General features: G+C 49.7%; 5 non-coding genes across 5 annotated transcripts; all 5 read left to right on the top strand.

The window, feature by feature from the left end:
• Positions 1-612: 612 nt before the first annotated feature.
• TRNAM-CAU (transfer RNA methionine (anticodon CAU)) lies at positions 613-684 on the top strand. Its single transcript has one exon. It is a non-coding gene; the product is annotated as a tRNA-Met (tRNA).
• Positions 685-2,752: 2,068 nt separating this feature from the next.
• On the top strand, positions 2,753-2,824 carry TRNAM-CAU (transfer RNA methionine (anticodon CAU)). The gene has a single exon. It is a non-coding gene; the product is annotated as a tRNA-Met (tRNA).
• Positions 2,825-5,224: 2,400 nt separating this feature from the next.
• On the top strand, positions 5,225-5,296 carry TRNAM-CAU (transfer RNA methionine (anticodon CAU)). Its single transcript has one exon. It is a non-coding gene; the product is annotated as a tRNA-Met (tRNA).
• Positions 5,297-7,373: 2,077 nt separating this feature from the next.
• TRNAM-CAU (transfer RNA methionine (anticodon CAU)) lies at positions 7,374-7,445 on the top strand. Its single transcript has one exon. It is a non-coding gene; the product is annotated as a tRNA-Met (tRNA).
• Positions 7,446-8,997: 1,552 nt separating this feature from the next.
• TRNAG-UCC (transfer RNA glycine (anticodon UCC)) lies at positions 8,998-9,069 on the top strand. Its single transcript has one exon. It is a non-coding gene; the product is annotated as a tRNA-Gly (tRNA).
• The last annotated feature ends 1,065 nt before the right edge of the window (positions 9,070-10,134 follow it).

Below are 10,134 nucleotides of genomic sequence, written 5' to 3' on the forward strand. Positions count from 1 at the left end.
GACGGGCAAAGGTCCCAGCAGGCCACCGAGCACAGCACCTCAGCCTATTAGAGTGAGGTTTCAGGATCTCTCTCATCCTGTAAACCAACATACTGAGGAAGGTGAAACGTGTGGCTGCGCTCCTCACATGCTGAAGCAGCAGCAGCCCTTTCCCTGAAGCAAAGTTCCTTCATTCCTCCCTCCCATAACCCTTAGCAGGGGATTTATGGTAATTGAGTTGAGTTTCCAAACTGGCCCTTCCTTCCTTCCTTCCCATATCTGCCAGCTCGAGAAGGCTTGTTTTGTTGCACCTGGGAAGTAAAGTATCTATTTGCGAGAGAGAGAATGAGAGAGAGAGACAGAGAGAGAGAGACAGAGAGAGAAGGGGAAGGGGTGTTGGCAGTTAGGGTGTGAGCTAGAGAAATGAGGCCTGTCTACAAAAGGCCATGGGATGGGAGTGCGTGGTTGCAGGTTTTTTGGCTTTGTAAGGCCTACTGCCCACTTCACTCGAAACTGGGTCTAGGGTTGTCGGTTTTGGCTTTGTAAGGCCTACTGCCCACTTCACTCGAAACTGGGTCTAGGGTTGTCGGTTTGTAGGCTGTAAAAGCCCAGAAAAGCTCTTGTTCTCCAACCAGCAGAGTGGCGCAGCGGAAGCGTGCTGGGCCCATAACCCAGAGGTCGATGGATCGAAACCATCCTCTGCTAACTTTTTTCAAATTATGTTTTTGTGTCATGGCATTAGGGCACAAAGAGCTGTAAGTGCCTGGATGCAATGTCATTCCTTGAATTTGCTGCCTCGTTCCACTCTTGCGCTAAATAGGAGAGGGTCCCAGCCCAGCCAACAAAATGTACTGTTCAATCAAACCAAACTTAAAACCAAGCTCCTTTTTTAAGGGGTCCCGGGGAAATGTTGGGCTGACCGGCAAGACCTCATGATGCGAACTGCTTCTGCGTCAAACGCAAGCTTTTTTCATTCCCAGCCAATGACTTATTCTTATTTCTAAGGGCCGCTCCATCACATAGCCCAGACAGGCAGGCGTTGGTGGTATAGTGGTGAGCATAGCTGCCTTCCAAGCAGTGACCCGGGTTTTATTCCCGGCCAACGCAGATCAAATCTTTAAATTGTTCAAAATGCATTTTTTGGAAATCAGACTCATGCTGAAAGCAAAGCTGACACACTTTTCGCGAAAATCAAAACCCCATCCAGGAAAGGTTCTTGCATCCTAGTTTCTGCAACTGTCTATCGGTGAGGGGATTGAAGCGAGCAGGGCTCCTGGCCCCTCCCCGACAAAGCCCTGACGAAGGCCTGACAAAGGCCTATTCGCCTTGCCCTGACGGGCAAAGGTCCCAGCAGGCCACCGAGCACAGCACCTCAGCCTATTAGAGTGAGGTTTCAGGATCTCTCTCATCCTGTAAACCAACATACTGAGGAAGGTGAAACGTGTGGCTGCGCTCCTCACATGCTGAAGCAGCAGCAGCCCTTTCCCTGAAGCAAAGTTCCTTCATTCCTCCCTCCCATAACCCTTAGCAGGGGATTTATGGTAATTGAGTTGAGTTTCCAGTGGTGCAGCGGAAGCGTGCTGGGCCCATAACCCAGAGGTTGATGGATCGAAACCATCCTCAGCTAAGGTTTTTGCAATCATGTTTTTGTGTCTTGGCGCTAGGGCACAAAGAGCGGCAAGTTCCTGGATGCAATGTCATTCCTTGAACATGCTGCCTCCTCCCACTCTTGCGCCAAATAGCAGTCGGACCCAGCCCAGCTAACAAAATGTACTGTTGGATCAAATCAAAAGAAAAACGGGGCCCCCTTTTTTTTTAGGGGTCCCGGGGAAATGTTGGGCTGACCGGCAAGACATTATGATGCAAACTGCTCCTGCATTGCATGGAAGCTTTTTTAATTCCCTGCCAACTACATATTCTTATTTCTAATGGGCACTCCATCTCACAGGCAGGCGTTGGTGGTATAGTGGTGAGCATAGCTGCCTTCCAAACAGTTGACCAGGCTTCGATTCCCGGCCAACGCAGAGCGAACCTTTAACATTTCTGCTCCCAGTTTCAAGCTGGATATTGTTCAAAACGCATTTTTTGGAAAGCGGACTCATGCTGAAAGCAAAGTTGACACATTTACGCTAAACTCTAAACCCCATCCAGGAAAGGTTCCTGCATCCCTATGAGGGGTGGGGGATTGAAGATTGAAGCGAGTAGGGCCCCTGGCTCCTACCCCGACCAACGGGCCCTGCCCTGACGGGCAAAAGTCAGAGCAGCTAACCAAGCACATCACCTCAGCTTATTATAGTGAGGTTTCAGGATCTCTCGCAGCCTGCTGAACAACACACTGAGGAAGGTGAAATGGGTGGCTGCACTCCTCTCCTTTTCAAGCAGCAGCAGCCCTTTCTTTGAAGCAAAGTGTCTTCCTTTCCTCCCTCCCATAATCCTTAGCAGGGTGCTTATGGTAATTGAGTGGAGTTTCCAAACTGGCCCTTCCTTGCTTCCCATATCTGCCAGCTCGAGGAGGAATGTGTTGTTGCACCTGGGATGTAAAGTATCTATTTGAGAAAGAGAGAGAGAAAAGGGAAGGGGGTTTGCCAGTTACTGTGTGAGCTAGAGAAATGAGGCTCATCTGCAAAAGGCCAGTGGTGGGAGTGCGTGGCTGCAGGTTGTTTGGCCTTGTAAGGCCTACTCCCTGCTTCAACCACATTTGTAAGCTCAGCTACCTCTTGGGTTGTAGGGTTGTAGGCTGTAAAAGTGAACAAATGCAGCTTCTGCATCAGACAGCAGAGTGGCGCAGCGGAAGCGTGCTGGGCCCATAACCCAGAGGTCGATGGATCGAAACCATCCTCTGCTAAGGTTTTTGCAATCATGTTTTTGTGTCTTGGCGCTAGGGCACAAAGAGCGGCAAGTGCCTGGATGCAATGTCATTCCTTGAACATGCTGCCTCCTCCCACTCTTGCGCCAAATAGCAGTCGGACCCAGCCCAGATAACAAAATGTACTGTTGGATCAAATCAAAAGAAAAACGGGGCCCCCTTTTTTTTTAGGGGTCCCGGGGAAATGTTGGGCTGACCGGCAAGACATTATGATGCAAACTGCTCCTGCATTGCATGGAAGCTTTTTTAATTCCCTGCCAACTACATATTCTTATTTCTAATGGGCACTCCATCTCACAGGCAGGCGTTGGTGGTATAGTGGTGAGCATAGCTGCCTTCCAAGCAGTTGACCAGGCTTCGATTCCCGGCCAACGCAGAGCGAACCTTTAACATTTCTGCTCCCAGTTTCAAGCTGGATATTGTTCAAAACGCATTTTTTGGAAAGCGGACTCATGCTGAAAGCAAAGTTGACACATTTACGCTAAACTCTAAACCCCATCCAGGAAAGGTTCCTGCATCCCTATGAGGGGTGGGGGATTGAAGATTGAAGATTGAAGCGAGCAGGTCCCCTGGCCCCTGGCAAGGCCTGACCAAGGCCTACCCTCGACGGGCAAAAGTCAGAGCAGCTAACCAAGCACATCACCTCAGCTTATTATAGTGAGGTTTCAGGATCTCTCGCAGCCTGCTGAACAACACACTGAGGAAGGTGAAATGGGTGGCTGCACTCCTCTCCTTTTCAAGCAGCAGCAGCCCTTTCTTTGAAGCAAAGTGTCTTCCTTTCCTCCCTCCCATAATCCTTAGCAGGGTGCTTATGGTAATTGAGTGGAGTTTCCAAACTGGCCCTTCCTTGCTTCCCATATCTGCCAGCTCGAGGAGGAATGTGTTGTTGCACCTGGGATGTAAAGTATCTATTTGAGAAAGAGAGAGAGAAAAGGGAAGGGGGTTTGCCAGTTACTGTGTGATCTAGAGAAATGAGGCTCATCTGCAAAAGGCCAGTGGTGGGAGTGCGTGGCTGCAGGTTGTTTGGCCTTGTAAGGCCTACTGCCCACTTCACTCGAAACTGGGTCTAGGGTTGTCGGTTTGTAGGCTGTAAAAGCCCAGAAAAGCTCTTGTTCTCCAACCAGCAGAGTGGCGCAGCGGAAGCGTGCTGGGCCCATAACCCAGAGGTCGAAGGATCGAAACCATCCTCTGCTACGTTTTTTCAAATTGTGTTTTTGTGTCATGGCATTAGGGCACAAAGAGCTGTAAGTGCCTGGATGCAATGTCATTCCTTGAACTTGCTGCCTCGTTCCACTCTTGCGCTAAATAGGAGAGGGTCCCAGCCCAGCCAACAAAATGTGCTGTTCAATCAAACCAAACTTAAAACCAAGCTCCTTTTTTAAGGGGTCCCGGGGAAATGTTGGGCTGACCGGCAAGACCTCATGATGCAAACTGCTTCTGCGTCAAACGCAAGCTTTTTCATTCCCAGCCAATGACTTATTCTTATTTCTAAGGGGCGCTCCATCACATAGCCCAGACAGGCAGGCGTTGGTGGTATAGTGGTGAGCATAGCTGCCTTCCAAGCAGTGACCCGGGTTTTATTCCCGGCCAACGCAGATCAAATCTTTAAATTGTTCAAAATGCATTTTTTGGAAATCAGACTCATGCTGAAAGCAAAGCTGACACACTTTTCGCGAAAATCAAAACCCCATCCAGGAAAGGTTCTTGCATCCTAGTTTCTGCAACTGTCTATCGGTGAGGGGATTGAAGCGAGCAGGGCTCCTGGCCCCTCCCCGACAAAGCCCTGACGAAGGCCTGACAAAGGCCTATTCGCCTTGCCCTGACGGGCCTTGGTCCCAGCAGGCCACCGAGCACAGCACCTCAGCCTATTAGAGTGAGGTTTCAGGATCTCTCTCATCCTGTAAACCAACATACTGAGGAAGGTGAAACGTGTGGCTGCGCTCCTCACATGCTGAAGCACCAGCAGCCCTTTCCCTGAAGCAAAGTTCCTTCATTCCTCCCTCCCATAACCCTTAGCAGGGGATTTATGGTAATTGAGTTGAGTTTCCAAACTGGCCCTTCCTTCCTTCCTTCCCATATCTGCCAGCTCGAGAAGGCTTGTTTTGTTGCACCTGGGAAGTAAAGTATCTATTTGCGAGAGAGAGAGAATGAGAGAGAGAGACAGAGAGAGAGAGAGACAGAGAGAGAAGGGGAAGGGGTGTTGGCAGTTAGGGTGTGAGCTAGAGAAATGAGGCCTGTCTGCAAAAGGCCATGGGATGGGAGTGCGTGGTTGCAGGTTGTTTGGCTTTGTAAGGCCTACTGCCCGCTTCACTCGAAACTGGGTCTAGGGTTGTCGGTTTGTAGGCTGTAAAAGCCCAGAAAAGCTCTTGTTCTCCTACCAGCAGAGTGGCGCAGCGGAAGCGTGCTGGGCCCATAACCCAGAGGTCGATGGATCGAAACCATCCTCTGCTAAGTTTTTTCAAATTGTGTTTTTGTGTCATGGCATTAGGGCACAAAGAGCTGTAAGTGCCTGGATGCAATGTCATTCCTTGAACTTGCTGCCTCGTTCCACTCTTGCGCTAAATAGGAGAGGGTCCCAGCCCAGCCAACAAAATGTACTGTTCAATCAAACCAAACTTAAAACCAAGCTCCTTTTTTAAGGGGTCCCGGGGAAATGTTGGGCTGACCGGCAAGACCTCATGATGCGAACTGCTTCTGCGTCAAACGCAAGCTTTTTTCATTCCCAGCCAATGACTTATTCTTATTTCTAAGGGGCGCTCCATCACATAGCCCAGACAGGCAGGCGTTGGTGGCATAGTGGTGAGCATAGCTGCCTTCCAAGCAGTTGACCCGGGCTCGATTCGCAGATCAAATCTTTAAATTGTTCAAAATGCATTTTTTGGAAATCAGACTCATGCTGAAAGCAAAGCTGACACACTTTTCGCGAAAATCAAAACCCCATCCAGGAAAGGTTCTTGCATCCTAGTTTCTGCAACTGTCTATCGGTGAGGGGATTGAAGCGAGCAGGGCTCCTGGCCCCTCCCCGACAAAGCCCTGACGAAGGCCTGACAAAGGCCTATTCGCCTTGCCCTGACGGGCCTTGGTCCCAGCAGGCCACCGAGCACAGCACCTCAGCCTATTAGAGTGAGGTTTCAGGATCTCTCTCATCCTGTAAACCAACATACTGAGGAAGGTGAAACGTGTGGCTGCGCTCCTCACATGCTGAAGCAGCAGCAGCCCTTTCCCTGAAGCAAAGTTCCTTCATTCCTCCCTCCCATAACCCTTAGCAGGGGATTTATGGTAATTGAGTTGAGTTTCCAGTGGTGCAGCGGAAGCGTGCTGGGCCCATAACCCAGAGGTTGATGGATCGAAACCATCCTCAGCTAAGGTTTTTGCAATCATGTTTTTGTGTCTTGGCGCTAGGGCACAAAGAGCGGCAAGTTCCTGGATGCAATGTCATTCCTTGAACATGCTGCCTCCTCCCACTCTTGCGCCAAATAGCAGTCGGACCCAGCCCAGCTAACAAAATGTACTGTTGGATCAAATCAAAAGAAAAACGGGGCCCCCTTTTTTTTTAGGGGTCCCGGGGAAATGTTGGGCTGACCGGCAAGACATTATGATGCAAACTGCTCCTGCATTGCATGGAAGCTTTTTTAATTCCCTGCCAACTACATATTCTTATTTCTAATGGGCACTCCATCTCACAGGCAGGCGTTGGTGGTATAGTGGTGAGCATAGCTGCCTTCCAAGCAGTTGACCAGGCTTCGATTCCCGGCCAACGCAGAGCGAACCTTTAACATTTCTGCTCCCAGTTTCAAGCTGGATATTGTTCAAAACGCATTTTTTGGAAAGCGGACTCATGCTGAAAGCAAAGTTGACACATTTACGCTAAACTCTAAACCCCATCCAGGAAAGGTTCCTGCATCCCTATGAGGGGTGGGGGATTGAAGATTGAAGATTGAAGATTGAAGAGAGCAGGTCCCCTGGCCCCTGGCAAGGCCTGACCAAGGCCTACCCTCGACGGGCAAAAGTCAGAGCAGCTAACCAAGCACATCACCTCAGCTTATTATAGTGAGGTTTCAGGATCTCTCGCAGCCTGCTGAACAACACACTGAGGAAGGTGAAATGGGTGGCTGCACTCCTCTCCTTTTCAAGCAGCAGCAGCCCTTTCTTTGAAGCAAAGTGTCTTCCTTTCCTCCCTCCCATAATCCTTAGCAGGGTGCTTATGGTAATTGAGTGGAGTTTCCAAACTGGCCCTTCCTTGCTTCCCATATCTGCCAGCTCGAGGAGGAATGTGTTGTTGCACCTGGGATGTAAAGTATCTATTTGAGAAAGAGAGAGAGAAAAGGGAAGGGGGTTTGCCAGTTACTGTGTGAGCTAGAGAAATGAGGCTCATCTGCAAAAGGCCAGTGGTGGGAGTGCGTGGCTGCAGGTTGTTTGGCCTTGTAAGGCCTACTCCCTGCTTCAACCACATTTGTAAGCTCAGCTACCTCTTGGGTTGTAGGGTTGTAGGCTGTAAAAGTGAACAAATGCAGCTTCTGCATCAGACAGCAGAGTGGCGCAGCGGAAGCGTGCTGGGCCCATAACCCAGAGGTCGATGGATCGAAACCATCCTCTGCTAAGGTTTTTGCAATCATGTTTTTGTGTCTTGGCGCTAGGGCACAAAGAGCGGCAAGTGCCTGGATGCAATGTCATGCCTTGAACATGCTGCCTCCTCCCACTCTTGCGCCAAATAGCAGTCGGACCCAGCCCAGCTAACAAAATGTACTGTTGGATCAAATCAAAAGAAAAACGGGGCCCCCTTTTTTTTTAGGGGTCCCGGGGAAATGTTGGGCTGACCGGCAAGACATTATGATGCAAACTGCTCCTGCATTGCATGGAAGCTTTTTTAATTCCCTGCCAACTACATATTCTTATTTCTAATGGGCACTCCATCTCACAGGCAGGCGTTGGTGGTATAGTGGTGAGCATAGCTGCCTTCCAAGCAGTTGACCAGGCTTCGATTCCCGGCCAACGCAGAGCGAACCTTTAACATTTCTGCTCCCAGTTTCAAGCTGGATATTGTTCAAAACGCATTTTTTGGAAAGCGGACTCATGCTGAAAGCAAAGTTGACACATTTACGCTAAACTCTAAACCCCATCCAGGAAAGGTTCCTGCATCCCTATGAGGGGTGGGGGATTGAAGATTGAAGATTGAAGCGAGCAGGTCCCCTGGCCCCTGGCAAGGCCTGACCAAGGCCTACCCTCGACGGGCAAAAGTCAGAGCAGCTAACCAAGCACATCACCTCAGCTTATTATAGTGAGGTTTCAGGATCTCTCGCAGCCTGCTGAACAACACACTGAGGAAGGTGAAATGGGTGGCTGCACTCCTCTCCTTTTCAAGCAGCAGCAGCCCTTTCTTTGAAGCAAAGTGTCTTCCTTTCCTCCCTCCCATAATCCTTAGCAGGGTGCTTATGGTAATTGAGTGGAGTTTCCAAACTGGCCCTTCCTTGCTTCCCATATCTGCCAGCTCGAGGAGGAATGTGTTGTTGCACCTGGGATGTAAAGTATCTATTTGAGAAAGAGAGAGAGAAAAGGGAAGGGGGTTTGCCAGTTACTGTGTGATCTAGAGAAATGAGGCTCATCTGCAAAAGGCCAGTGGTGGGAGTGCGTGGCTGCAGGTTGTTTGGCCTTGTAAGGCCTACTCCCTGCTTCAACCACATTTGTAAGCTCAGCTACCTCTTGGGTTGTAGGGTTGTAGGCTGTAAAAGTGAACAAATGCAGCTTCTGCATCAGACAGCGGAGTGGCGCAGCGGAAGCGTGCTGGGCCCATAACCCAGAGGTCGATGGATCGAAACCATCCTCAGCTAAGGTTTTTGCAATCATGTTTTTGTGTCTTGGCGCTAGGGCACAAAGAGCGGCAAGTGCCTGGATGCAATGTCATTCCTTGAACATGCTGCCTCCTCCCACTCTTGCGCCAAATAGCAGTCGGACCCAGCCTAGCTAACAAAATGTACTGTTGGATCAAATCAAAAGAAAAACGGGGCCCCCTTTTTTTTAGGGGTCCCGGGGAAATGTTGGGCTGACCGGCAAGACATTATGATGCAAACCGCTCCTGCATTGCATGGAAGCTTTTTCAATTCCCTGCCAACTACATATTCTTATTTCTAATGGGCACTCCATCTCACAGGCAGGCGTTGGTGGTATAGTGGTGAGCATAGCTGCCTTCCAAGCAGTTGACCCGGGTTCGATTCCCGGCCAACGCAGAGCGAACCTTTAACATTTCTGCTCCCAGTTTCAAGCTGGATATTGTTCAAAACGCATTTTTTGGAAAGCGGACTCATGCTGAAAGCAAAGTTGACACATTTACGCTAAACTCTAAACCCCATCCAGGAAAGGTTCCTGCATCCCTATGAGGGGTGGGGGATTGAAGATTGAAGATTGAAGCGAGCAGGTCCCCTGGCCCCTGGCAAGGCCTGACCAAGGCCTACCCTCAACGGGCAAAAGTCAGAGCAGCTAACCAAGCACATCACCTCAGCTTATTATAGTGAGGTTTCAGGATCTCTCGCAGCCTGCTGAACAACACACTGAGGAAGGTGAAATGGGTGGCTGCACTCCTCTCCTTTTCAAGCAGCAGCAGCCCTTTCTTTGAAGCAAAGTGTCTTCCTTTCCTCCCTCCCATAATCCTTAGCAGGGTGCTTATGGTAATTGAGTGGAGTTTCCAAACTGGCCCTTCCTTGCTTCCCATATCTGCCAGCTCGAGGAGGAATGTGTTGTTGCACCTGGGAAGTAAAGTATCTATTTGAGAAAGAGAGAGAGAAAAGGGAAGGGGGATGTGTGGATGTTAGTCTGGTGGGGTTGGGAGCAGTCCTAATACAAAGCTCCCCCGCAGGGGAGATCCAACTGGTGTATCCAACACTACTTTTAACCTAAACACTGGCCACTCCTCAGCTACCCTAAAACCACACCTGCTATAAATGCATAACGAAATGTTCTGATTCTCAAATTTTTTGTAATGTATTTCTTTCCCTTCTATAACCAAGTGTAATTACAAGTAACAGCGCTGCGATGCCTAGGGACTGCTTTGGGCGCTATACAAATGTAAAAAATAAATAAAATAAAATAAATACGTGTCCAGGGCGCTGACCCGCACACATAAAAAAATAAGCCATCACCACTCAGTGGGGGTTGCAGGCCTTTTCACCTGTACCTGTACAGTCAGAAAATCAAGACCTACGCAGACCTCATGCTGTTGGTCCCCATCTTCACTGGCTCGGGCCCCACCCCACAGCCTGGATTGGGAACTGCTTTTGGAACTGCAACAATATCAT

This window comes from Ambystoma mexicanum, chromosome 6q, assembly GCF_040938575.1.
Source record: "Ambystoma mexicanum isolate Mex_15411 chromosome 6q, UKY_AmexF1_1, whole genome shotgun sequence".
NCBI classification, from domain to species: Eukaryota; Metazoa; Chordata; class Amphibia; order Caudata; family Ambystomatidae; genus Ambystoma; species Ambystoma mexicanum.